We start from the raw sequence: 27801 nt of genomic DNA on the forward strand, positions 1-27801 counted from the left end.
GAGTCCCTTCCTTGCTCAAGCAGCCGGGATCTGAATCCAGTCAACGTGGATCTGGTCCCACCGGCATGCAGTTGTCCTGCTTTGCAGCTTCCTTTTCCCCATTTGCCCCAAGGGTTATGGAACAGCACAGAAGCGTGTTCCCCGGATGCTCCAGCGCCGTGAAATGGATGTTTGAGAAATGAAGAGAAGATTGATGCACTCTCCCCAGGCCAACATGAGAAATTATGTTTGTACTCCATGCATGGGAACCCAAAGAAGGAATTTTATTAAAGGCAGGTAAAGTGCTAGAGAGAGCTTGGGACCCCATAAGAGATGTTCAGAAAATGGGGACCAGAATTGCATTAAATAAATTGGGCAAAAGGCAAAAATAAAGAATATGAATTTGTATTTACCAAAGAGGTAAATATCCATTTAAAATGTCAAACAAGGGGACCAGGGTCATGAATCAAACTCGCACTCTGTGATGTGGGATGCAGGGGTCTTAACCATTAGGTTAAATGGCTACTCCCATGCACTTGGCTTTTACTTACTATTCTGTTGTTAGGAACGATGGGGATTTGGGTATGGGTAAGTTTTTGGTGCAGTGGCTGGGCCACGGCTTGGGACACCTACATCCCATGTCAGACCGTCTGTCTGGGTTCTGGTCCTGGCTCCGCTCTCTAGTCCAGATTCCTGCTGATGCACAACCTGGACACAGTTGTGATGGCTCAAGGTTTGTTCCCTGCGACCCACACGGGAGACCAAGATCAAGTTCTGACTCTTGGCTTTGGCCGGGCCCAGCCTTGTTGTTATGGGTGTTTGGGGAGTGAGCCAGCAGATGCAAGATCACTTTCTGCTCCTGTTTGTCTCTCTGCCTTTTAAATAAATGTATAAAGTAGAAATAAATAGTAAATTTTTCAAAAATTTAGAAAGATAAAGTAGAAATAAATAAACCTTTAAAACATTTGGAAACAGTATTCAACAACGGGAGAATGCTTGTATCAACACACATTGACACGTGTATAAACACGCATGCAGTATTTGGAAACATGAATTTTGAAGACTCAGGACATAAAGCTACATGCTAATGTAGTGTTAGGTGGGAAATACAGCCTGCAAAATCGCACAAGTCATATGGTTGTAATTGAATACAACTGAGAACGGAAGTGCATTAAAAAAGTAGGCGTGTGGGATTACAGGTGACTCACATCATCTGTGTTATATTTGTTGGTGTTGGTGTTTCCTCAGATTCCTGCCATGAACCTGTGTGAATACGTCAGGAAGAGAATGATTAATCCTCATACTGATGACGGGTTTAATTCTTGAGTACATGGTGGGTGGCATCTGGTATATATGGGTAAACGTAAAAGCAGGTGGTGAAGTGCCCTCCCACCCCCACTACCCCTTTCCGGTTGAGTGTATTTCTTGCTCTGGAAGAAGACACCGTTTTCTCTTTGGGGTCAGACCAGCTGATGCACCTGCATCACCTACACACCTGACTGTGAGATGCTATCTCCTGAAGTTGGGAAAGAATTGAAACTGGCCGTTAACACTGGCAGGGTGACATGTTTAATTAGCTTAATCAGCAATAAATAACGGTTCCTATTTGGGAGGCACTGTTTTCAGTGCCCCAGAATATTAATATATTTATCTGTCATAAAAATTCTATGAGGTTGTACAACGGTGCAACCACTGTGGAAAGCAGTTTAGAGTTCTGCAGGAACTTAAATGTGGAAGTTGCACCCTTAGGTACAGTGGCTCCTCCTCCTCTTATTTGCAAATTCTTCTATTTGTTGAAATTTATCTGTAATGCCCAAATCAATACTGCATAGATGTGCACACAGTTGCAAAAAACTGAGTTCCCTGATGCACAGGTCCCTAGCTCAGGTGGACCAAGGAGGCGATACTCTGCCTACCTGTTCCAGCTCAAGCAGAGATGACCTGGGTTTGCAGCCAGTCAGGGGCAGTTCAGAGAAGGGCAAGGAGCGCTGGCTCTGGGGTCAGGTGGGCAGGGTGAGGAGCCCCAGCCCTGGCACTCTTGGTGAGGTGGCCTCTGGCAAGTCACTCAGACACTCCTGAACCTTGCTTTTTCTTTCGCAAAATAAATAAAATAGAGTCTACTGGGATGAGCTTTTTCAGATTTAAGATTATAATCTGTGTGAGGTAGGTATATCTGTGCAAGGTTATTTCAGAAACTGTGTGGGCAAGTGGGATTGAAGGACAACTTTGTTTTGCTGCAACAGTTTTTGAAGGCCATGCAGTTTTTCATATTGTACACTCCCCATGAACTTTTTGAAGGCTCCAATTTCTCCTGGGAGCCAGGGTTCAGTGTTTGCTAATTCAGTGTTTGCTGTGACTTTATCAAACAAGGTCACTGGGAATAATCAATATTGACTGTAAATACCCAAAAGAATTGAAAAGAAGTATTAAAATACTTACCATGCATATTCATAGCAGCACTAGTCACAGAAGTTTAAAGATGGAAACCCAAATATTCATCGATAGATAAACAAAATGTGGCATATCCATGTCATGGAACATGACTGATTGATAAAAAGGAAGGTAGGATTAATATATGCTACAGTGTGGGTGAATCTCAAAAGCATTATGGCAAGTGAGAGAAGCCATATGCAAAAGGTAACATATTGCATAATTCTATCTTATAAAATAGTCAAATCAGTGGAGATGCAAAGTGGATTAGTGGTTGGCAGGTGCTGGGGCAGGGAAAAATGGAAAATGAGTAATGGGTACGGGATTTCCTTGTTGATGAAGATGTTTTGGAACTAGATAGAGTTCATGGTTACATAACATTCTGAACGTATTAAATGCCACTTAATTGTACATTTTAAAATACTGTATATTGCATGAACTGCATCTAAATAACCATATGCTTAGGGATGAATATTAGGCTGCTTTTACCAGGTTATTTGTTCAAGGCACCCAACTCTAAGTGGAGGAGTTTGTGTTTGAACCCAGCCTTCACACAGCATGTAATCAGTAGACACCACTTCCTTTCCCTTCTACCTCCTTGGCAAGCAAGAGCTTCCTAAGATTTCTCTGGACGTCTGCCTTGCCTTTTGTAGAGAGAACAAACACACGTATCTGTCCAGTTTCTCTTGTCTCTTGCTTAAAATTTCAGTTTGCTCCTCTTCTACCAGGAAAGGCTTTGCAAACCCACTCCACTGTGAAAACCAAGCATGCAGCAGGACACGTGGCATGGAACACAGGAGAACATCCATGACTGAAAAGTAATAATAAAACAAAAAAAAATTGTAGATGTCCAGACCTGCACTTTTGTAAATGATGTAGGGGAAGAGTAATGGGCCCGGGGAGAGAAGCCCGACTGCGTTCCCTTGGGTCCCGAAGATTTATCACCTACACAAGCAGGATGCTACAGAAAAGGAGGGCTGGTGACCACGGCAATAACTCACCAGCCAGCCATGCGGTCTGCTGCCCACTGATAGTCCCTGCAGATCCCCTGCAGCCGTCTGCTGGGCGGGGCCTCGCTCTGACAACCTGCCCCTTCTCCCACTCCAGGCTCGCTCTGTAGCTGAGGTTCATGTAGTGCACGGGGCATGGGCGAGGACCACGTTTCAATTGAAGATTTTTACCCTGGCTAGAAAAATGCATCCTATTTTATGGTGGCTGGGAAAGGCGAGGCAAAAGTAGGCCAACAAAATCAAACCCCACTTTTGACCTTTCCTAGAGGGGAAAAAGGGAGGGCACAGAGTGAGAGGGTTCTGAGGCTGAGTTTCGCTTTTGCAGGCATTTTTGATGCAGTTGGTGAAGTCTCTGAACTAGCCTTCATCTGAGATGTCCAGCTTCCGAGTGGTTTCTGAGACTGATAGAAAGCAATGAAGGGGATTTGTATTGTTTCAGGATAAACGTGATTGTAGTAGCAGAAACAAAGGTTTTCATTAAAAATACAATTGAAAATGAACGCACGGATGACAGAATGGAATCTGCTCTCCTTTCTCTCCCCTCCCTCCTACCCAAGTTCTTATAAAATGAGAACATTTTTCTTGTACCTGTATGCTAGTAAATATGGTAACTCAGTTTCTGATTTTCTGAATTCATTCATTTAATGTTTTAAAAAGATTTATTTATTTATTTGAAAGAGTTAGAGAGAGATGGCTGAATAGCTAGGGCTGGGCCAGGCCCAAGTACTTGGGCCATCTTCTGCTGCTTTCCCAGGCCATTAGCAGGGAGCTGGATGGGAAGTGGAGCAGCTGGGACTAGAGCCAGTGCCCAGATGGATGCCAGTGTCTCAGGCAGTGGCTTTACCCAGTCACCCAATGCTGGGCCCCATTCATTCAGTTTTGCCAAGTAACTCTCAGGAGCTCATTCCATATAATGGAGAATTATTCACAAAAGGAGGAAGCATTAATATATGCTATGTCAAATGAAAGAAGCCAGATACGAGAGGTAACATACCGCATAATTCTGTTGACACAATGGAGTTGTTCAGTCGCAGGGAACCACTGGGAACCAAGTTTTCAAGTCGGCTGACTGGCTGCCTTCTCCTTGGTTCTTGCGCCTGGGACCGGGGGGTGGGTGTCTCCTGCGTCCCAGTCCTGTGGCACCAGTGATGGTCATGTGCACTGATGGGGTTCCTGGAGTTTGAAGAGAGAAGATGAAATCCTTCACTGAGGATGGTGGAGGGTGGGGATACTCTGCCTTCACCAGAAACACTTTGAGGATTCTGCATAACTTCTGCTGTCTAACGTGGAATGATTTCTAACCAAACATACAGGCAGAGTCCCACTCCCAACACCCCCATGATGCAATCTGGGGAGCTGATGTCCCAAACGGATGACCCACCGTGATCAGTGTGGGAGGCTCCACCGAGCGAGTCGAATTCCCTCGGGATAGTTATCGCCTTTGTTTCTTAGATTCTTCACCCAAGCAGAACCAAAGATGTGAAAATACTCATTCCGGATGTTGACATTTGCTTTGGGCTCCTGAAAGCCATAGGTGTCTCTGAGGCCTGCATCAGAGCTGTGGTGTGAATTGAAGGAGCCGGGCAGCGTAGGGACATAGAGCAGTGACGAGGCACGTATGTGAGAGGTGGACAGCTCAGTCCTGTTCCTTCACAGCTGAATGAACTTGAACAAATAATCTTTCAGGACCTGAGTGCCCATCATGTGCTGAAGTGCAGGAATTTTGTGAGCAGGTTGTTCCATTGTTGACAGGTTAAAATTGGCCCAGGTCAGGATAATCACACCAAAGAAGCCAGCAAACACTATCAAGCAAGGCTCTTCCTCCTACCTCCTCCTGGAGAGCTGGTCTACCAGTCTACCACCTCTCAGCTCCTTCCTAAGTATTTTGGCAAGGATGGTAATCAGGTATCTTATGTAGAGGTCTCAGCTCAGTGTCTGACATCACTACTATATACAACAATACTTAAACAGTAACAATGTTACAAAGTGCTCTGAACAAAGCAAGTCCTCAAAGATTCTCAGTCTCTCCCATACCTATTAATTATCCTCATTTCTACCAAGAAATTTTAATGAATCTATGTAAAATGAAGACTCTACGGGGCCGATTTGTCTGCAAGTCTTTCTTTAGACCCTTAAAGTAGAAAATTCTTGTCTTCTCCTTGGCAGTAGTCTAGGGTAGACATTTGGACATCCATATAGCACAGAAACAGAAGCCAGGCACAATCCCCATTGTCACTTTCTCATCCCATTTGTTCTCCTTGGCTGCCACTACACCTGAGTGACTGGGGTTTCTCTTCTTGCCATCAACTGTCAACACCCATGGTGGCCCCCGGTAGGTACAAAGCACGATTTATCCACGAGCAGTGGCAGCATCATTGTTTATGAGATGATAACTGCTTCAGGTAGCAGCAAGTTCCAACATTAGCACAACAAAAGCTTTGAGCTGGACCATCTGTAGCCACGTGGACAATCTGGTGGGCTTGCCAAAGCCATTTATCCGTGTCGAGTGCATATCCACTCTGGCCAGTCCTCATGCTGAGCAGAAAGGAAATTTAAAGAAAGACCCATCATTTATCATTGTAGACAGCTGGGCTGGAGTGTGGGCAGAGAACATTTTTTTTTCCTTGAGAAAAACAAAGACCCTGAAGATGGCTAATGCTTGCTCAGCTCCAAGCTTCTTGCTAACTATAATCCTTCTAGCTTATACTTTTTCTTCTTGCTTTTCTAGACTGTAGAAGGAAAGTTGTGGCCTTGGATGCTTGTTTCCCTACCCCAAAATATCATGACCAGGTGGCACCTGGAATTGAGCTGGAGTGAGCGTGTTTATTAGTGCCTTCTGAAAGGGGATTGCAAAATGGAACCTTTGTTCCGTGTCAAGGAAATCACCTGCACCAGAGGCTGCTGACTTGGGCGTTCACAGACCTCAGTGTGCAGCCACGTTGAGTCTGCTGCTTTCTGGGTAAACTGGGACTTGGGAATTCTCCTCTCTGAACCTGGGCTTCGTGTTATGCACCATGGAGCATTGTCTGTGTAGACAAGGCTGTATTCAGGCTTTCATAGTCATCCTCTCCATGAAAAAACATGGGTTTTTAAAATATGAACACAAATATACTTACATATTAGCTCATTTTCTTTAACCTAAGCTTTATTCTCCCCTTCTGTTTTTAAAAGAAAACATTTCCACAGACTCTGAAAATTACTATGATCCCTAGGTACTGTGCCTGTTGTGCCTGATGGATAACGTGTGTGTGTGTGTGCATGTGAAGCACCTGACGTAGTTGTCTACAACAGAATAGCAAGGTGAACCAAAGTCTCTGTGAGCAAGATGCCACTTGGAATGCATGCATTCCACCTTGCAGTGTCTGGGTTTGTGGTCTGGCCCCACTTTTTTTTTTTTTTTTTTTTTTTGACAGGCAGAGTGGACAGTGAGAGAGAGAGAGAGAAAGGTCTTCCTTTTGCCGTTGGTTCACCCTCCATGACCGGCGCACTGTGCTGATCCGAAGGCAGGAGCCAGGTGCTTCTCCTGGTCTCCCATGGGGTACAGGGCCCAAGCACTGGGGCCACCCTCCACTGTCTTCCCGGGCCACAGCAGAGAGCTGGCCTGGAAGAGGAGCAACCGGGACAGAATCCGGCGCCCCGACCGGGACTAGAACCCAGTGTGCCTGCGCCGCATGGTGGAGGATTAGCCTAGTGAGCCGCGGCGCCGGCTTTGGCCCCACTTCTGATTCAGGCTTCTTACTGGAAAGCAGCAGATGATGGCGCAAGGAGTTGGGTCCCTGCCATCCAAACGGGATTCAGTTCCAGGCTCCAGCCTTGACCTGTCCTAGCCCTGACCATTGCCAGCATGTGGGGGAGTGGACCAGCAGATGGAAGGTCTCCTAGCTGCCTCTGTCTCTCTGCCTTTGAAATAAAATGAAACTAATAACAAAAAAATGTTGAAGTAGTGCTGCAAATCTAAACTCACATCCAGGAATTAGGATTTCTGCTTTAAAATCCCAATCCTCTGCTGCTTATAGCTGTGCGAGTTTGGAGAAGCTGCTTTATATGTGTATCCACATACATCTCTATATCACGTATCATGTGCAGGTATCTGAACTGTATCGACATGTCCAAAACACATTTGAAATGGTTAAGGTACCACTAGTCCTACTACCTACCTCCTCCACTACTCCAAAGGTTGGTTGTGAGGGCTGTTTGAGTTAATTCACATAAAACTCTTAAGTCAGCTGTTTGGAATCTAATAATTCTTTGCTAAATGTTAGCTCCTCCCTGGCTCATTCTGCTAATGGTCTTATTTATAGGACTGCAAGGCCATTGAGAAACAGTCGACATATGGTCAAGAGCAGAACCTCTGGGGTTAGAAGCCCATGAATAAGAAATAAATACCTGAGGAAACATCACTGCTGCACTGAGCTTCCAACCCAAGCCATTCTGCTCTGCAGTTTTTTTTTTTTTTAACCAAATCCCATGTAAATCACCAGTGTTGCACATATACAAAAATAGATGGTTAATGATGCATGAGCACATTTTATAGGAATCCACTTGACCTGCAGGGGATCAATTCCATGATTTGATTAAAAGCTGAACCTTTCAGAGTCCAGCTTTGGCCCCCATATTCACAGATAAGTCTCCAAAGCTGATAGGTCCTGGCATCCAAGAGTCAGCAAGGAAATGTGATCTTACAGCTTCTGCTTCCATGAGATGGAATATAGCCAGTCATGCCAATCATTTTTTGCATCATTTTTTTTTTTTGACAGGCAGAGTGGACAGTGAGAGAGACAGAGAGAAAGGTCTTCAATGGCCTTCTTCAATCAGTGCACCGCGCTGATCCAAAGCCAGGAGCCAGGTGCTTCTCCTGGTCTCCCATGGGGTGCAGGGCCCAAGCACTTGGGCCATCCTCCACTGCGCTCCCTGGCCACAGCAGAGAGCTGGCCTGGAAGAGAGGCAACAGGGACAGAATCCGGCGCCCCGACGGGGATTAGAACCTGGTGTGCCAGCGCCGCAAGGTGGAGGATTAGCCTAGTGAGCCGCGGCGCTGGCCTGCATCATTTTTGATAACTCTCATGTGCTCTTGGTCTGTTTTCTCATTGGTAAAATAGCAGAATTCATCTAAGGAAGCATGTTTGCAACTTTGCTTCTCAGACTGCAGGGGTTTCCAGTGGCTCCTGGGGAAGTCCAGCAGGCAAGACCCTGCATCTCACTTCTAGAAAATTCCACTGTCATCTCTCTAACCTTCTGGGTGTCAGAGAAGGTTTGGGTTGAACAAAGAGCTTCATGAGTAAAAAATGTATTGTGTGCAAAACACTGGGCTGCATGACATCTCCATTTAATATTAATTATTATATTTGTCTGAGATAAAATTGAATAAGAATATGCATAAGATGTCACATTCAAGCCACCAAAGAAAACCATCCAAGTAGAGGATCAAGGAATGTGCTTAGGAAAACACACATGAAGACTGCTTGATGTTTGGGTTGAGGGAGAGCTTGGCATGAGTTATAATCATGATGTTATCCCAAGAGAATAAGCCAGGGTAACTATCAGCTGCCACCATGCCCAGCACCACATGGGGCACAGCCTAAGAAAAAGAACCAGAAAGGTGGCTTCCTTCTCTACTTGGTTATGCCATACCCTGTGAATTCTGAACTTTAGGGGGGCAGCCAGGGGGATGATCTCTTCTGCATGCCATCCTGAAAGCCATTCTAAGTGGACTATTGAAGACCCAGCCATGAGACCAGGAGAGGAGAGTCAGCACTTGGTCACGAGACAGTTATCCTCATACACTGGAAGGTGCGTCAGGAGTAGAGACACAGTCAATCGATACAGAAAAGCATGTTTAGGTTTGCAGTCCTCAGACAAGTGTAGCAGTGGAGTGGGCTGCCTTGGAAAGCATGTCACAGAGGATGTGCAAACAGAAACGGGAGCGTGTCTGGGAAGGAAGCTGTCAATTAGCTCAGCATTCGGTCTGAGCACCGATTCTGTCCTATGCCTTGGAAGTGAATTAGAACCTGAGACTAAGCATGAATAAAGTTTTATAGCATGGTGTCAGGGTGCTTTTATATTTCCTGAATTATCTAATAAAAATGAAATAATCTGGGTTTAATACTGTATGTTTAACTTAGTTCTTCTAAGAACTTCTTTTTAAAAATAAGTGCATATGGGGGCGGCGCCATGGCTCACTTAGTTAATCCTCCATCTGCGGCGCCAGCATCTCATATGGGCACCGGGTTCTAGTCCCGGTTGCTCCTCTTCCAGGCCAGCTCTCTGCTGTGGTCTGGGAAGGCAGTGGAGGATGGCCCAAGTGCCTGGGCCCTGCACCCCATGGGAGACCAGGAGGAAGCACCTGGCTCCTGGCTTCGGATTGGCTTAGCTCCGGCTGTAGCAGCCATTTGGGGGGTGAACAAATGGAAGGAAGACATTTCTCTCTGCCTCTCTCTCTCTAACTCTTGCTGTCAAATAAATTTTAAAAAAAAGTACATGCGGGGGCCGACATTTAGCCTATGAAGATGCCCGTATCCCATATCAGGGTATTGGGGTTAGATTCCTGGCTCCAGCTCCCTGTCATGCAGTCATGGTACCTGTGAGTGGGTTCCTGTCCCCTACATGGAAGACCTAGATTGCATTCCCAGCTCCCTGCTCCAGCCTTAGCCCAGCCCCAGTCATTGTAGGCATTTGCACAGTGAGCCAACAGATGGACACGCTCCTTCTGCCTAGCTGTCTCTCTAGTACTCCAATAAACACATTTTAAAAAGCAAATAAAATAAATGCCCTGGTTTGTGGATGCATAAAAATCTAAATCTAAAAAAAATCAAATCCTTCACCATGGATACTGGTGAGAAGTCACAGTATGGAAGATTTTCCATTATTGGGTGAGATAGTTGGGCTTGACCATGTTATAGACCTACTAAGACTGAATTATATACACTGAAGTGAACAATATGGAAATTCTGTAGCACAGTTACAGGCACACTATATATATCCCATACAGTCATTCTTATCTGAATGCCATGATTACTATAGGGTATACCTTGGTGGTCAACTTTTTTTTTTTTGACAGGCAGAGTGGACAGTGAGAGAGAGAGAGAGATAGGTCTTCCTTTGCCATTGGTTCACCCTCCAATGGCTGCCGCGGCCGGCGCACCGCACTGATCCAAAGGCAGGAGCCAGGTGCTTCTCCTGGTCTCCCATGGGGTGCAGGGCCCAAGCACTTGGGCCATCCTCCACTGCACTCCCAGGCCACCCCAGAAAGCTGGTCTGGAAGAGGGGCAACCAGGACTAGAACCCGGTGTGCTGGTGCCACAGGTGGAGGATTAGCCTATTGAGCCAGGGCACTGGCCACGGTCAACTTTTAATGCATAAAAATTCAAATGTTCTATTTATCTGGGACGAAAGTTTGAAACTTACTCGCAGTTGCACAGTTTTGCCTCTGTGACTTGATGGGACATACAGATACACACATGCATACACGTGCACACTTACGCTTTCCTTACACTGTGGGAAAATACTCTGAAAAGAATCTTTCCTGCCATGATTTTTACTTTTGTTTGTGCAACATTCATCAAACAGGACGAGCTGAAGCAATTGCTACTTATAGATTTGTCCATTTTTTGGAAAACTTTTCTATTTGAACGGAGCTTTGGAAACGGACATTGGTATTTGAGCTCTGGTAGCAAATGACTCACAAATGACCTGCCTACTCACCTCTATTTTGGATCAACAAAATGGGAATAGGATCGGCCACTAGGTGGCAAACTCAAACTCTCCCAGCTCCTGCTGCAAACCACTGTTCAAATACACTGCCCAGAACAGGTACAGCACACACAAAAGGCGACCAACTAGAAGTGAAGTGCAGAGTGGGCGAAGTTGGATTGAATGATCCTGACCACTCCTGCCCAAGGACTTTGTTTCCTTGGTGAGGAAGCTGGGAAAGCATGCTCCAACTAATTCCATCCTAATTTACTCCTGCTTTCCATTGCACAGTGTGGGTTTGATTGTTGTTCTTGTTTTTTCTTCTTTTATGCAGAATGATAAATTAAAGGTCCCTTCCAGATCTTCCTACCTCCTAACGCATCTCACTAATGAGTCGAGGTTCCATTCAGGTTGCCACCGTGGGAGGATCAGGTGTCAGGCCACCTCCTCGAAGGTCACTTTAATTAACAAGTACTTTCCTCTGCTCAGGGGTGTGAGCCATCACAGATGTAGCCAGGGGCTTGAACACAGCTGAAATCAAAATGAATGTGTGTGCTGTCTTGGACAGATGAGACCCCAGCCTGCCACACCATAGCATGCGGAGTGACGGCTTTTCCTTTTGAAAGCAGCCACTCCCCATCATGAAGTTGGAAGACACCCATAAGCCTGTCCACTTTTGGCAGGTTTGAGGCGTCCAGATGTCCATCATGAAATGGGTTATTTAATGTATCTGTGGGCTGTTTGCAAAATGGGAAAGCCTCCATTTTTGCAAACATCAAGTGGGCAGGTGCCAAATTTGTTTGCCACCAACACCAACATGTACATGGGTATTAAGTGCCAATAAAGGGTCCTTTCTATTCAATCCAATGCAAATCCAACATTTGCATTTCAATTCATATCGACTTAATTCTATTTCCTGCACAGAAGGAGCCACATTAGGCCACCCTGCCAAACTGGTATCTCCTGAACCTCTTCCCTGTGGGGCAATTATCAAAATTATCCATCTCTGTATCACTTGGATGTAGAAAGATGCTGATCCTTACCCTCTTCGTCACTCATCATCACATCAGACTTTACTGAAAAGAACCAAAAAAAAACCCTGGTTTAGGTAAGGTGCCTTTAAGATGTGATTCTAGAGAAATCATTCATTTTGGACAGAAACCAAAGTATAGGCATTGTCAGGCTGCCAACACTAGATGCTTTACTCAAGCCCATCTCCATAAATCTATGGCTCTCAGCTGTGTGTGTGTGTGTGTGTGTGTGAGAGAGAGAGAGAGAGAGAGAGGGAGAGAGAGAGAGAATATGTGCAGGGGTGTATGAGATGTACATCTTTGAAAACATGTTTAAAACAATGGGTTCATTCCCCAGGAAAAATATGTGTATCATAAAAATGTGTGTGTGTGTGTACACACACACACATACTAAAAATAACAGTTTTTAGAAGGGGTTCATAGACCTTCCTGGTGTCTGCATTAAGGACCTGATCCATATGTTATGTTTGGCTCCGAGTACACTGAGCACTTTACTGAAATTTTAAAAAATGGTAACCCTCAGAATACTGATCTTCTGTCTTCATTCAGTGTGGAAGACAAGAGTTCATTCATCACATTTATGTAATTTAGACCAAGTATTATTAATGAAAGACACTTCCTTTAAAGGTCCTATTGGAGTAAGCAGGTACACTGTGTTACACAAATTGGAACGGATTGTTCTGATGAATGTATTGAATCAACATGTGACCCTCTGTAGGGTCTTCTGGGCTCGGACAAACTCTTGGACCCCTTGGGATATCATGACTGAGGGGCCTCTGAGGAACAGAACATGCCGTTCTGCATGCCTGCTTGCTACCCCAGCCTCTGCTCGGACCCCGAGTCTGAGAAGCCTGACCCCACCTTTCACAAACCACACTGTCTTCTGGTTGATACGCAGTTTGACCAATGTGGAAACTGGCCCTTACCCAAGTTCCATATCTGCTGGCCAGTTCTGCTCATCATTATTCTTGTCTGAGCCCCACAGAACGTGTCATCCACACCACTCAGGTTATTATTGTAATTGCTCACTGACCGTTTTTCCAGTTCCTTTACACATGGACCTACTGGGGGCATTTCCCTTCCTGCCCTCTGTCCCCAAAATACCTGGTGTTAATCTCATCCCCGTAACTGAGCCAATTTCAGATGAAGCTAGAAATTTATAAAAGACTCATGTCTAAGATCTTGTGGGCATTTTGAATGTTTCTCATTTTCGTTTTCCTCTCCAGCTTAACTGCAATCTAACAAGCCACATTTGGGGCATCACCACCTCCGGGAAGCTTTTCTTGATTTGCCTTTACTGGGTCAGCACAGACCTTGCTTGTTCACATGCCCTCTGCATCTATTTGTAGCACAGCGATTGCCACAGTGTTACCGCGATCTGTTTACACTTCTGTCCTCCACTGGACTGCGAGTTTGACTCAGAATTTTTTGTCTGGACAGAAACATTGTGCCTGATTTTCTTGAAACCCAAGTACACAGCACAATGCCTGATCCACAGTGGCTCTGGTGACCAGGAAAGCCATGGGAGAAAGTGTCCTGTTAGTTTTTTCTGCACTGCAAGGTCACAGTCATTGCCACCTCCTTTGTCCTCTCCCTTCTTCCAGGTTTGCACCTTCTGTCTGCAGTGAGCCAAGCTCTGCTGGTTAGTAACCTGCCTGGGACAGCTGGATTAGCTTCTTTGTCCTGGGTCATTTCTGTGTCCGAGGTGTGTTCCCAAGTCCCTTCCCCTGCCAGCCACGCCAGCTTCCTCCTGCTTCCATCACTACCCTGCCTCCGTTCTACCAGTTCTCCATCCGAGATAGTAGGTTTCACGTTTGCATTGGCCTCTGCTGCTTTGCTTTGCTTACTGATGCTCATGCATATTGCACATTGGCAGATCTGTGAGCTACTGATCTTTGTTTTCCATCATTCAGCACCCGATGCCTTTTGGGATGGACTCATCCACTCACTTGCTGACTGGGAAGTTTCTTGCCCTCTTTTCTCTTCTGTAGGGTGTGTTTGGAAGGGGGGGCCCTCCGTTTCTTGCAGGGCACACACAGGGTTCTCAAGCAGCCTGTCTATAAAGCACCTCCGTACAGCAGCTTAGACAGCCGGCGGCAGCACTCAAACATCAGCACCAGCAGGAACCACTGGAGCTACTCAGCGAGGAGAGTGGTGCGCAGTCTCCTTCCAGAGCTTCCCATTTGGGGTGCGTAGGAGAGCCAGGGCCTGCAAGTCCGATTCGCAGTCCCAGGTGGTGCTGAGGTCAGGTGTGTGGCTCGCAGGCTGTGAGTGTCACGGAGACCAGGACTGGCTTTTCCATCCTGAAGGGTAGGGCGTCAGTCTCCATAGTAGCTCTGTCTAAGAGCTGTCTTAGAAGACGGCAGGCACAGCTTGGAAACGTGGATTTCACTTGGGGGACGGCATGCATTCTGGCAAGGGCACCAATTTTGGAGAGACATTGGTGAGAATCCTAGCTAGGAAACATACTGGCCGTGTTGATGTGAGAATACCACTTACCCCTTTAAAATTATTTATTTTACTTATCTGAAAGGGAGAAAGAGGGAGGGAGAGGGGAGAGAGAGGGAGAGAAGGAGAGAATATGAACTGATTTCCATCCATTGGCTCACTCCCCAAATGCCCCTATTAGCTAGAGCTGGGCCAGTTTGAAGCCAGGAGCTGGGAACTCAATCTGGGGCTCCCACATGGGTGGCAGGCACCCAAGTACGTGGGCCATCATCCCCCTGCCTCCCGGGGTGCACATAAGCAGTAGCTGGAGTCAGGAGAGGAGCTGGGACTCGAACCCAAGCACTCTGATATGGGGCGTGGATGTCTCAAATGCACAAAATGCCTGCTCACACTGAACTTTTTATGGCATCAACGTCCTGCTATATAAATTGGTTTATTTTTCTAGTATTTTTAGGAACACAGAGATAGCATAAAAGAATAGCTTCCGTGGTGTCTGTTATGTAGTAGCTACTCTCTAAGTGGCAACTGCTATATTTCTATCATTATGGCTAATATCCCCTAAAATCGCAATGATCAGATCCTAGTCTGAAGTGAATCAGAAACAGGAAGATTTTCCAGAGTGGCCCCCCTGCACCCCCCCCCCCACTCCCTCCTGGCTGTGGCGTCTCTGTAAGTGTTAATGCTGAGATGAGAAGCCCCCTTCATGGTATTTTAAATACCATGGGAAGTCAGATTTTGACAGCTCCCGTGTGCACCAATGTGCTGAGCAGGAAGGCGGAGGCTCGCTCCCCGCCGCGTGGAGGTGTGCAAAGTGGCTGATGAGCCAGATATTGTTAAAGTTTCATAGGTGTGAGGCAGCCTCCGCTAATGAGAGTTTTAGGGAATTTCTCAAATCTAAAGTGAAGGGTGCCAAGAGTGGAACATGACCTTGGGGCTTTCCTGTACATGTTAACTAATATTACAAAGAACTCTCAGAAAACCCTGTGAAGTCAACTTCTGCCAGGGAACGGGGTGGGAGGGGGGACAGGTGAGGCTCCTTGGCCTGGGAACTGAGTTAATGATGACTGCTATAAATAGACCTGCTCCCAAGGCTGGGGCAGAAAATCATGGGTCGTGTGCTGCCAGCCAGAAATCGGGTCAAGGGTCCTCACCACAGGCTTTTATTTGGATACAAGAGAGCCAGCCAAGTGCATGGCAGCCAGGAGCTCCAGCCCCACCCCCCAAGCTCTTCCAAGGAGTCAAATCTGTCACAAGTGAACACACCCTGGGAGGGACCTTGACTCACAGAGCGTGGGTGGGCTTGGAGGGGAAACCAAGGCAACCTGCACACCTGCTATGTGTCAAACCCTGCGGTTGGCAGCTCATGTGGGCTGTTCCCATCCTCTGGTGGAGACTGGAAAAAGCATCCTGGTGCTAATTTTTTAAATGATTTATTCATTCTATTTGAGAGGAAGGGAGGGAGACAGGGAGAGAGAGAGAAAAAAAATGCCCGGGAACCAGGAACTCAATTAGGTGTTCCACATAGGCGGCAGGCACTCAAGTATCTGAGCCACCATTGCTACCTCTCTCGTTGTGTGTCAGCAGGAAGCTGGAATAGGGAGTGGAGCTGAGCCTCGAACCCAGGCATATGGGATGTGGGTATCGCAAGGGGCGTCTTAACTGCTGCTCTTAACACCTCCCCCTCGTCCCCATCTCAGAGGTGGTACAGCTGATATCTGGAGAAGCCAAGATGAGAAATATCCCAAAGTTCACATAAATGCTAACTGGTGGGCATGAGGCTTAAATGGAGCACTAGTCCTGGCCATCGTGAAAGAAATGAGAGCTGGCCCAGGATCCAAGAGGATTCAGAAGTAGAGCTGGGATTTGCACCGAGCTCAGACTCCCCTGGATGAGGTGGGGAGAATGCACAGGCACACACACACACGGTGCAGTGCACAGGAGACCCGGGTAGCAGCTGAAGAAAGGTTGTGGGTCACTGAATATGTGGCTGTGGCAGTAGAATCTTTTCCTCTAAACAAGGGATTGGTCATGGCAGAGCTTAGAGTCACATGGGAAATTGTGCTGTTGAGCAGAGAAACTGAGGCAGAAATGCAAGTGAATGGACTGGATCATTATGGGATTGGAGAAAAGAGTGTTAGTAAAAGAAGTGACTCCAGGTCACCAGCTCAGTGCCAGGCATTTGTCCAGGTTCACCAGATGCTGAATGTGAGAGATTCTGTGCCTTTCTAGACCCTGGTAGGAGTCACCATGGTGGCCGCCTGGTGCTTACCACAGTGCCTGGCTCAGCTTCTGTGTTCCTGCCCTGAGCCGACGCCTCACATCGTGTGGGAGGAGCTGAGAACTAGGCTTCCTATTTTTAAATAATTCATTTATTTATTTGCAAGGCAGAATGAGAGAGAATGAGAGAGGAAGGGAGGTAGTGTGGGAGGGAGGGGTCTTCCATCTACTGGTTCCCTCCCCAAATGGCTACAATGGCAGGGCCTGGGCCAGGTTGAAGCTCTGTGCAGGTCTCCCATGTGAATGGCAGGAGCCCAAGCACTTGAGCCGTCATCTGCTGTTTTCTCAGATGCATCAGCAGGGAGCTGGATTGGAAGCAGAGCAGCTGGGACTCCAGCCAGTACTCCAATAAAAAATTGCCAGCATCCCAAATGGTAGCTTAACCTGCTGTACCCACAACGCCCACCCCCTAGAAAGCTGAATTTTAAGATCCTATTCTGCAGCTTAATTCTGAGTCAGCTTTGAAGCAGCCCACCAACTTTTCTGCAGAGCTTATTCATCTGCAGATTTTATAAAAATCCCTTCCCTGTGTGTTCTGCAGGGAGTGCTACAATAAAGCCACATAGCCAAGCCCCCAAAAACCAATCGTCTGGGGTACAGCCCAAAGTGGTGGATCTTCAGCTTGAAACACCTGTGAAGTCTTAGACTCTATCTTAAAACACATCGCACATGTCCTGCATTCTGCTCCATATGTAGTCAAGCTTTATTAAACCTAACATTAAACCCAAATTGAGTACAGCAGATACCCTAAAAGATTCCTCCCCTGTAATTTCAGATGCCTCCTGGTACACTGCGTGCCCCAGTTTTAAAACCCTTTGAAAAGAATAAAGCTAAAAATAAAAGAAAACTATAAAGCACTGAACAAGTGCTAGGCATTCTTAGCATTCTTATTTATTAATAAATAATTGTTTTTAATAATTAATGCCAATCAAATCCACTTAAATGGCTCAAGTCCTTTAGGAATTAGAAGCAGTCTCAGAGCTGAAGAAAAACAACCAGGGAGAAAATCTCTCCTCCTGACTTGGGTGAATGCTTTTCCCCCTCTGGCACTGCTAGCATCTGGGCTGTGCTTCCTGTCCAGTGACACCTGATAGGACTAAGGACAGTGGCAACGGCAGCAAGAGGAAAACAGCGGCTGAACCGACACCTGCAAAGCTTTGCACTAAGGCTCTCACAAGCATCACGTCACAACAGAGCTGTATCCTGGGTATCTTGTGCAGTTTTCAGTAAGGGCACGGCCGCGCAGGGCAGTGAGTGGTTCTCCCAAGGGCACACAGGTAGAGGTGGAAGCAGGGCTGATGTGCAGTGGGAAAGCAGAGGTCTGCAAACGACATCCCATCCACAGGCCAACTGTGGGCCATCTCTCTGGCCATTGCATATTCTTGGCTGAAAAGAGACGTCGCAGCTCACCTCAACAACCATCATCTTCCCCCTCCCCCTCCCCCTCCCCCTCCCCTTCCCCCTCATCCAGTACCGTATTCGCCATTGCTGGACTTCAGGATACATGGCTCCTTCTCAAGTGAACTGCACCTCCCTCTTCCATGGCTAATCCCAGCGTAAGACTCCACGCAGAATGCGTGTGCTGTGTGTTTCTTGGAGGGGAGGCTCCCCTGTGAATCCCCAGTTGGATCTGTACACATCTCTCCAGGTTCCAGCATGTTTCTGTACCTGCTCCGGTTCTGATCCAGATCACTCCTTTGTGTAACTGTGTGTTTACATCTCAATGCTCTCACCAACCTGCAGACTCTGAGAGTGGATATTTCACTTTATCCATCCTGTTCCCTTGGCCCTTCGATTAGCACAGCAGCGGGTTGTGTGCACAGAGTGTGCATTTGGTTACAGATAACAGAAGTCTCGCCCAACAGTGACTTAGAACAAAGAAACATTTCATGTCAACTTAAGAGGAAGAGCAGAGAGAGACGGTGCCATGGTTCTGCTCTCAGCAATGCTAGTGACGACACAGACTTCTCCACTCCTGCCTTCTCTGTGGGGAAGTTTGCCTTCACCGGCACAAGGTGATGCCCCAGCTCTGGGCACCCCCACACCCTCACATGGTGACTCCCAAAGAGAGGAGCGAGAGAGATGCAGGGGTGCCTCAAAATGCTTTTCCACTCTTGGGCTTGTAAGTTTTGCTGGGGTTTATAGGCATTCAAAGCCGCTGCCAACTGATTTTTTTTTTTTTTTTTTTGTATTTTATCGGCCAGAATTTGATGATATGCCTTCTACCAAACCAGCCTTTGGCAAAATGGAACGCTTCAATGCTGATTGACTTATCATAGTGACTTCATCAGCAGAAGCAAGGAGAGTAGATGCTGTTTCTCTTTTATTTGAGAGAATGACAGGACCAGAGGTGTACAAAGAGAGATCCTATCTGCTTCCTCTCTGTCCAAATGCCTACAGCAGTCAAGACGTGCAGCCAGGAGTCAGATGATGGGGACAGCCGTCTCCCAGGGGTGCTTTGCCAGAAAGTGGGAGTCAAGAGTCCGAGTCGGGTATTGAACCCAGCAACTTTGGGGTAGGATGAGGATGTCGTAACCGGCATCCTGACTGCCGGGTCAAACACCTACAACCTCAGTTCACAGCCTCAGTTCACTCCAGAAATGTTGCATGGAGCAGGCAGTTAACAAGCAAAGAGTCACTGTCATTGATAAAAGATGGGGGCCTCTTGCCTGCTTTCACCAGGGGTCATTTTTCGAGTCAAAAGCAGGCGGGAAAAGCAGCGCTGCTGAGGTGTAAGGGAATGGAATGGAACAAAGCACCGCCAAGGTTACCTCCGACCTCGCTGAGGTCACCTTACTCTTTTTCAAGAGATTTGAGGTCTCTCCCACTCAATAATTTGCTTTTGAGGACCTACTATGCGCCATTCCTGTTTTCAGCCACAAACAGGACAGAACACCTCCCCTCACGATGAGCTTTGATGTGGATGAACAACAGGGAGAATCCTGGACGCTGAGGCTTGTGTCCTGTAATCCATTCATCTACGCATTCAACAGACTTAGTGTTAGCTGTGTTGGCGACTGAGCAGTAAAACAGGTGAGATTCCTGCCTCCACGAAGTTTACGTTCTGGTGGGGGAAGACAGGTGACAAAGATGTATGGAGACAGATAAGGAAATGGCATCTAGAAATGGATGTTATTAACAGGGTCAGGGATGGAAAGTGTGTGTTCTTGGGTGGGTGGCCCAAGATAGGCTCTCTGGAGGTGGGATCCGACCTGGGACCAGAGAGTTAGGAAGCATGCAGTTACATGACGGTGCATGTACGTGTGTGTTGCTCTGAGCCGTAGATGGACAGGAGGAGTTCAGACAGAATTGGCCTGTTCAAGGGGTGTCCAGGGGCCCTGATGCAGAGTGAGCAAACGGGAGAGTCCAGGCTTAAGGTGAGACTACAGGGGAAGGGAGGGGGGCTGCAACAGGACAAACACTGAGCCATAGCCATGCCAAGGAGGTTCTTCCAGATATGTTTTTGCTGCCGACACTTGTGCAAGCCTGAGCAACATGGATGAGAAATGCATAAAACGCTTCCAATAGCAGCTGTGGGGCTTGCTCCAGCACATTATTTGTTATTATGTTATTTGAATTGGAAGATGCAGCTCGCATGAGTACTGCTGTTTGCACAGCCTTATCTGCTTGGTATATCGCGGTCCTGCTTAATGCCGGCATCTCTGCAATCTTCCTGTGTTCTGCGGCTTCCCGAGAGAAGCTCCATCGTGGATTCAATAAAGCTGGCAATAAAGCCCATATTAATAATGTATGCAGAGCTATATATGTCTATTTATATGGAGCAGAATTGCAGTCCAAATGCATCCCTTCTCTCTCCTCAGATGAATGTAAGTGGCCCGAACTATGTTAGATGAGGTTTCTCTCCCAACCTGACACCCCTCTCACCACACTGCATATTAAGAGCCGAGCTAAGTGCTGTGCCATCCCTGGGACCATTGCCTATACATTGCCCCTTGGATCTGGGACGATTATTTATGCAGGAAATAGGAGATAAAGCATGTCTGGAAAAATGCTATGATTCACCACTGAAAAGAGGAATAAGTAACTGGGAAACCACATAAATAAGGAGACGGATATGCTGTCTTGGAAGACATGCTTTTATGAGAAAAGCCCAGGGAAGCAGCAGAATGCAAGAAAAGAAGGCATCTCATCTGTGATATGAACCTACTATGTGTCAGAGAATACACCATGTGCTTGGATATATGTTGCCTGCTTGGAGATATGTGTGTATACATACATACACACATATGAAGACCTCTCATACTATATATAGTCCTTCAAAAATTTCATAGAACGGCCGGTGCCACGGCTCAATAGGCTAATCCTCTACCTGCATCTCCAACACCCCGGGTTCTAGTCCTGGTCGGGGCGCCGGATTCTGTCCTGGTTGCCCCTCTTCCAGGCCAGCTCTCTGCTGTGGCCAGGGAGTACAGTGGAGGATGGCCCAAGTGCTTGGGCCCTGCACCCCATGGGAGACCAGGAGAAGCACCTGGCTCCTGCCATCGGATCAGCGCGGTGCGCCGGCCACAGCGTGCCGGCCGTGGCGGCCATTAGAGGGTGAACCAACGGCAAAGGAAGACCTTTCTGTCTCTCACTGTCCACTCTGCCTGTCAAAAATTTTTTTTTCATAGAACATGCGTATTTAAAAATACATGTGCATTATTTTCAAAATGTTTTACATTGGCATAATTTATCTTTTAGCTCCACTTTTCATGAGCTTTTTATAGCACCCTCATGCATGTGTCATGTCTGTCTACGCAGCATCTCTTTTTTCCTGATAGTAACAAACACCCAGAGCTTGACTTAAAGACAGCGAGTGACACTGATGTGTTAGCAAGCTTTATGTTCATTGTTTCATTTCCTTGACTTCACATACCAGACTCATACGTCACCATCAGTCAGCATAGACCCATCATTGCTGCTATAACAAGTGGCCCTACAGAGCCCAAGAGTGACACAGGCCTATTTCCTGACAGTACAACATCTCATCGGGCATCCCATGACACCTGCTCCAGGCTGTCTTCACCACGGGGGCCCGGCCTGCTGGAGCCATCTCCACCCGGGGTCTTCCTGGTCACTATGGCAGAGGGAAGAGGCTACCCAATGGCACTTAAGACTTCTGGAGATTCACACTCTGTACATATTTGTCAGAAGATTTTTACTTTTTTTTTTGACAGGCTGAGTGGACAGAGAGAGACAGAGAGAAAGGTCTTCCTTTGCCGTTGGTTCACCCTCCAATGGCCGCCACAGCTGGCGTGCTGCAGTCGGCACGCCCTGCTGATCCGATGGCAGGAGCCAGGTGCTTCTCCTGGTCTCCCATGGGGTGCAGGGCCCAAGCACTTGGGCCATCCTCCACTGTACTCCCTGGCCACAGCAGAGAGCTGGCCTGGAAGAGGGGCAACCAGGACAGAATCCAGCACCCTGACCAGGACTAGAACCCAGTGTGCCGGTACCGCAGGTAGAGGATTAGCCTATTGAGCCGTGGCACCGGCATAATTGTCAAAAGATTTTTGACCTCCTGGGACAGCATCTCAGATTCTACCCATGCTCATGTAGCTTTGAGCAAACTCTTGCCCGCACCTGAGTTCAACTCCATCCTCTATGAAGCAGTAGTCACAACAAGGCCAGTCCCTGCTCTGTTACACTCTCCTCTCTAGTAGATTAACAATGAGACAAGAGGTGTGGGGCGTGGGGAGCAAGCAGCAGACTCAAAGAAGCTCACACCATTTCCTTCCAAGCACGGAACTTTGTCTTGGGAGCCACAGGAAGCCGCTCTGGAATCTTAAACCAAGGTATTACATTTTAGAAAGATCCCTGCGGCTATGGGATGGTGAATATTTTAGGGGTGAGAGAAAAGAAAAAATGTAGAAAGCCCCGCAGAGGGGCCAGCCTGCCTTTCCAGGCTGTGAGGATACTCAGCTGGCAGACAGAAAAATCCCACGTGGGCATGACTGTGGTGAATGTGAAAGGGGGATGGGGGTGGGGGTGGCTTGGCTGAGCGAGGAAGGTGGCAACTCCTGCCGAGATGGGACTCCAGGGAGGAGGAAGCGCAGAGGGTTTCAAGTTGGGCAGGTAGAGAACAGGTGTCTGTGGCCCTGCAGGTGCAGGTGCCGTATCTGCAAAGCCATGGCTACTCACTGCCTTCCTGAATTCAGCACTTTCATTTTTTTTTTTTTTTTGCATTTCATCGATTTATTTGCATTTTACTTGAAAGGGAGGGAGAGGGGAGAGGGAGAGACAGAGAGTGGGAGAAAGAGAGATTTTGTCTATTTGCTGGTTCACTCCCCTCTACCACCACTACCAAATGCTTGCAACAGCCTCCACTGGGCCAGGCCAAACTCAAGACCTCAAAATTCAGTCTGGGTTTCCCATGAGGTTGTCAGGGACCCACATGTTTGAGCCATCATTGCTGCCTCCCTCCAGGGTCTGCATTAGCAGGAAAGTGGAGTCGGGAGTAGAACCCAGGCATTCTGATGTGCAGTGCCTGGGGTGATGCAGGGGGCTTAGAGGACATCGTATCTGCTAGGCCAAACACCAGTTCCCATTCATCACTTTTAAAATATGAGTATCTCGTGGGCTGTAGCGTTTGAAGCCACTGTCACTCGTGGGCACCTTTGTGTGAGCTCGGACAAAGCACTTGGCTCTTTGATCACCAGTAAATCTGGGTAAACAGCGATTCCTCCCCCATCTAGCCCACAGGGCTGAAATGAAACCCATGTTGGAAAGCAATTTATGTGTTGTAAAGTGTTGTCTACACAGCAGGCACTATGATTATAGCACATAATAATATAAATAATCATTCGGTGGCTAGAGGAGGATTTCAGAACCAGTCTTCTTAAAGAATACAAGAGTCTGGGTCCATCATAATTGTGTTAATCCATCCCTGGCATCCACCTGACACTTCCCTGTTTGACACACTGCTTCTCCGTTTATTAGCTGAACAGATACTTCTCTGTGTAGTGAGCGGGCTGAGAAAATAACTGTGTCGGCGAGGAAGCGTGAGGCACAGAGAATTTAAACACATTTCCCATGGTCACTCATTTGTAATCCTCAGACATCATTTTACGCCTAAACCAAGATGCTCCCCTCTGTAGCAGGTGGTCTGTTAAGAAGCCTTTCGGCTATCTGGTTCTTTAGATGGTGGGTAACAGGTGTCAACGTTGATGGTGCCTGCAGACGCTGCTCTTGCCTACCTAATATCGATTCTGCCCTGGTTGCTTAGAAGCAAACCTGTGATTGTATTCAGTCTAGAAAAGCACTCAGCTACAGCACTGCATAGCCCAGTCTTCCCTGTGGCACCACAGGGCTGTGGGACTCGGTTCTCACCAATTACAGATGAAAACACTTGGGACACAGGAAAGTTTTTTCAGGGAACCCACTTGCCTGGGAGGCGGAGCCTCTTCGTTTGTTGTTACCTACTTTCTGGAATTGGGTCATAATGGCTGGAGTTCCAGCAATCATCTTGGACCAGGAAGTGACCTTCAGCATATAATCTCAAGTTCTCAAGTCCCTCTCTCAGCCCTGCACTGCCTTACCTCTACACTTTAACATGAAGAAGAAACAGAATACCTAAGTGACATCCCCATTTTCTTAGCTTTTCTGTTAAATACAGACAAGTAGAATCATAACTGATCCAAGAATATAACTTAGTATTTCTCTATGCTGGGTCTTCCGTCAAGACCCTCAGCCTTTAGATGTGGGAGGGTGGAGGATCCCCCAACCCCAAACAGTCATTTAAATTCAGATCCCAATTTTAAGGCAGTTTTTGCTAACAGAGGTGATTTCTTGGGATGATCGAGTTGGAAGGTCACCCACTACCCAGTGTGTGGTCTTTTCTCCGATGTGCTCAGGCCACAGAATGGCTGTGCGCACTTCCTGTCTGCCAGGGGTGTGGCCTGGTGAGTGAGTAGCGCCTCTTTCTTATCTCGGTCTTTCTAGCGCCAGCCAGTAGGTTGCCGTGTGCATATAAATGCACTCAATTATCATCAAGGCACACGGGTGGCTGGAACCCCCTGGCCAGGCAAGTCAACTGGAGCAAATTGATGGTGCACTGGAGCACACGGGAGGCGTAACGAGCAGTGTGGGGACATCTGGGGACAGCTGACGCTGCTCCACCGCGTGGATTTCCAGAGGCACTTTAATGTCAGTGAAGTGGATTCCACGTTGGCAGCCTCCTACCCTCAACTTCAACTCCATACTCACTGACATTTTCCTTTCTTTCAAATTGGCAGCAGGAGCCAGGGAAAACCTAAATTTAACCTCCAGAGAATATACCACATGACATTTGTGGGCCTTACATGTTCGGTTTAAGACTTTGAAAGCTAATTTAGCCATGCGAGTCCTCCCTAAGTGCCGAGGGTTGATATACCTGAACTTCTGTCATTGTTAGCCACTGTGGTATCACTCTGTCTCTCGAGACTTCATTCTTTAATAACTGCTATCTTAAGCCCCAGAGGATAGCACTAATGAGTATTTGAAAATGCCAGGTTCTTGGCACCGTGTGCTGATTAAAAAAAAAAAAAAAACTAAATAACAGCCATCAGTGTAATGGTCACTCAGTGAGGGGTGTGGGCCATGCATTATGCACGGCCTGTCTCGTCATTTCCATCTCTCCCCTGATTTCCCACATCCTAACTACAGGCAATTAAGCGGCTCCTGGACCAAATCTTAATTAATTTGAGGCTCTGTGACCAAGGCCCTGAAATAAAATGCCATATAAGCCATACATATAAAAAGTCACAAAGCAATGAAGGGGACAGTAATACAAGGATTAGCCTTGAAGAGATCAATGAGGGCTGCTCAGTGACAATTTCTCTTCTTGGTCTCAGCTTCCCTACACAAAACAGTTGGCGTTCAAGTTTGAAATCTTAGTTGCAAGTTTCCAGAATCTACTATAACATAGCTGAGACTAAGCACATCTATTACATAGCAATTCCTTGGGGGCAAAAGGGCCTTTCTTATTTGTATTTCAATACCCAGAATACAGTAGGTGTTTGTGGAGCACTGGCTCAAGTAAACACAATTTAATCATCTCTCCACACTCTGTTTCTCGCTTTAAGGTACACAGCATGATTTTTATGTATGTATATAGATATTAAAATGGTTACCATATTCATCATCTCACATATGCATTTTATGTGTGTTTCTCTGTGTCAATAACATGTAAAATGTACACTTTCAGCAAAAATACCAAGTTCAGCACGTTATCACTAAGTACAGTCCTCTGTTGGGCTTTTGGTATCTAGACCTGTTCGTCTGTACACCTGCTACTCGAGATCCATGGACCCATATCTCACCAGCTCCTCCTGGGAACCACAGTTTTATTGTCTATCTCTGTGTATTTGACCTTTCAAAAAATATTCCACATATCAATGTGAGATCATAGAGTCTTTTATGCTCTGTATCTGGTTTATTCCACTTATCTTAGTGTCCTACAGATTTGCCCATACTGTTGCAAATGGCAAGACATCTCTTTTAAAAGCTAAATAGTATTTCTATCAATCAATCATGTATTTATCTCCTGTCTGCCTATGCCTCCATGTGTCTGTCTCCATCTCCACCTCAGAGCTTCTTTGTCTATTCATCCACCAATGGACATTTTTGCTGTTGTGAATAATGCTGCAGTGAATATGGGAGTGCAGATGTCTGAACAAGGTCATGATTCCATTTCCTTTGGGTATACTCTCAGAAGAGAGGGTATTACCCACCCTTGACACCACTAGTGATCCACAGTGCCAAGCAAATCTGGACTTTGGTCTGCTGATTATATTAGCTGCAATCTAACTGATACATGTGAGTCTAAGGATGAGCTATTGGTTTGGGGGTTTGCACCTAGAATAAGCTACTTTTTTTGGAATCCTTAAAAATTCTCTCTAAATTTGACCTTCATACGTGGCTCTAAAAAAGTACCATTGACATTACTCTTTCCTCCATAGCATTTTAAGTCTTTAAAGTGATAAAGTAATACTAAGCACAAATAGTAGAATTCCCATCTGGTATGCATATGACTATGGCCAACTCTCTGGCTATGAACATTATCAAAGTATGCCTGTTTATTTAAGTCTTTGCTAAGAATATTGGTTTTTATTTTTCAATTGTTTAGTTAATGTCAATATTAGCCTGTGTCATAAATTAATCACGAAGTAAGCCAGCTCACTTACAGAGAAAAGTAGGAGTCATCACACATCCTATTATTAAAGAATGGTACATCTTGTCTCTGTGTTCACTTGTTCTAGTTACAAACACGGCTGCTTTGTTCTGACCCAAGACCTCAAAAACCTTAGCAAGGCTCCCTTTCCCTTTCCGATAGATGAAAATCTTCATAGCTACAAAAGGAACAAAGAAGGAGAAAAAGGATAAAAAAATAAAGACTCTCAAGACAGAACTGCAGATAAAGCATTAGGATCAGTGAACAGTGGTCTGCTGCCAGTATGCTTGTCACTGAGTCTAGACAGAAGATGTCCACCCAGAAATAGGCAGCAGAAATGCAGGACCAGTTCGACAAGACATCCTCACTTTGGGGAAGTGGCTATGCCCGGGAAGGAGATGTTGACTTTGGCGTTAGCATTTCAAACAGCCCTGCTTCACAAAGTGCACAGGGCCAGGTATCCATAAGCAGGGCAGAGACTCAATGTAGGTCAAAGAGAAGAAATGCAGAGGAAGAATAGGCCTGATACTTCACTCCTGCCTGGAGGAACTCTCATCCTTCAACTGCTAGGACTTCACATGTGGATTTGAGCAGGTGGGATGAGTGTGCCACTGTTAGGTAGATTTCAAGGCATTGGCTACTAAGACTGGGCCGTCCCAAGAGCAGAGATTTCTGTAATCCGCTCTGCTTCCGTGTGTGTGTTCCGGATGGCTGGGAGATTTTCAAAACTACAATCACAATTAGCAGATAAAACTTCGGCACAACAGTATTGTGCCTCTGAAAGTTTCAA

At 46.6% G+C, this 27801-nt stretch overlaps 1 long non-coding RNA gene across 1 annotated transcript in view; it reads right to left on the minus strand.

Annotated features, from left to right (window-relative positions):
- Positions 1–1843: 1843 nt before the first annotated feature.
- The window catches only part of LOC149120634 (uncharacterized), an 88176-nt gene continuing 62218 nt past the window's right edge, over positions 1844–27801 (minus strand). The window contains exons 2-4 of the long non-coding RNA XR_016225935.1: positions 4414–4592; positions 3411–3595; positions 1844–3220 (exon numbers count right to left, since the gene is read on the minus strand). This is a non-coding gene — a long non-coding RNA (uncharacterized LOC149120634). The remainder of the gene's footprint in view (positions 3221–3410; positions 3596–4413; positions 4593–27801) is intronic.

The sequence above is a fragment of the Oryctolagus cuniculus genome, chromosome 19 (assembly GCF_051225735.1).
Source record: "Oryctolagus cuniculus isolate XC-2025 breed Fujian yellow rabbit chromosome 19, ASM5122573v1, whole genome shotgun sequence".
Lineage (NCBI taxonomy): Eukaryota > Metazoa > Chordata > Mammalia > Lagomorpha > Leporidae > Oryctolagus > Oryctolagus cuniculus.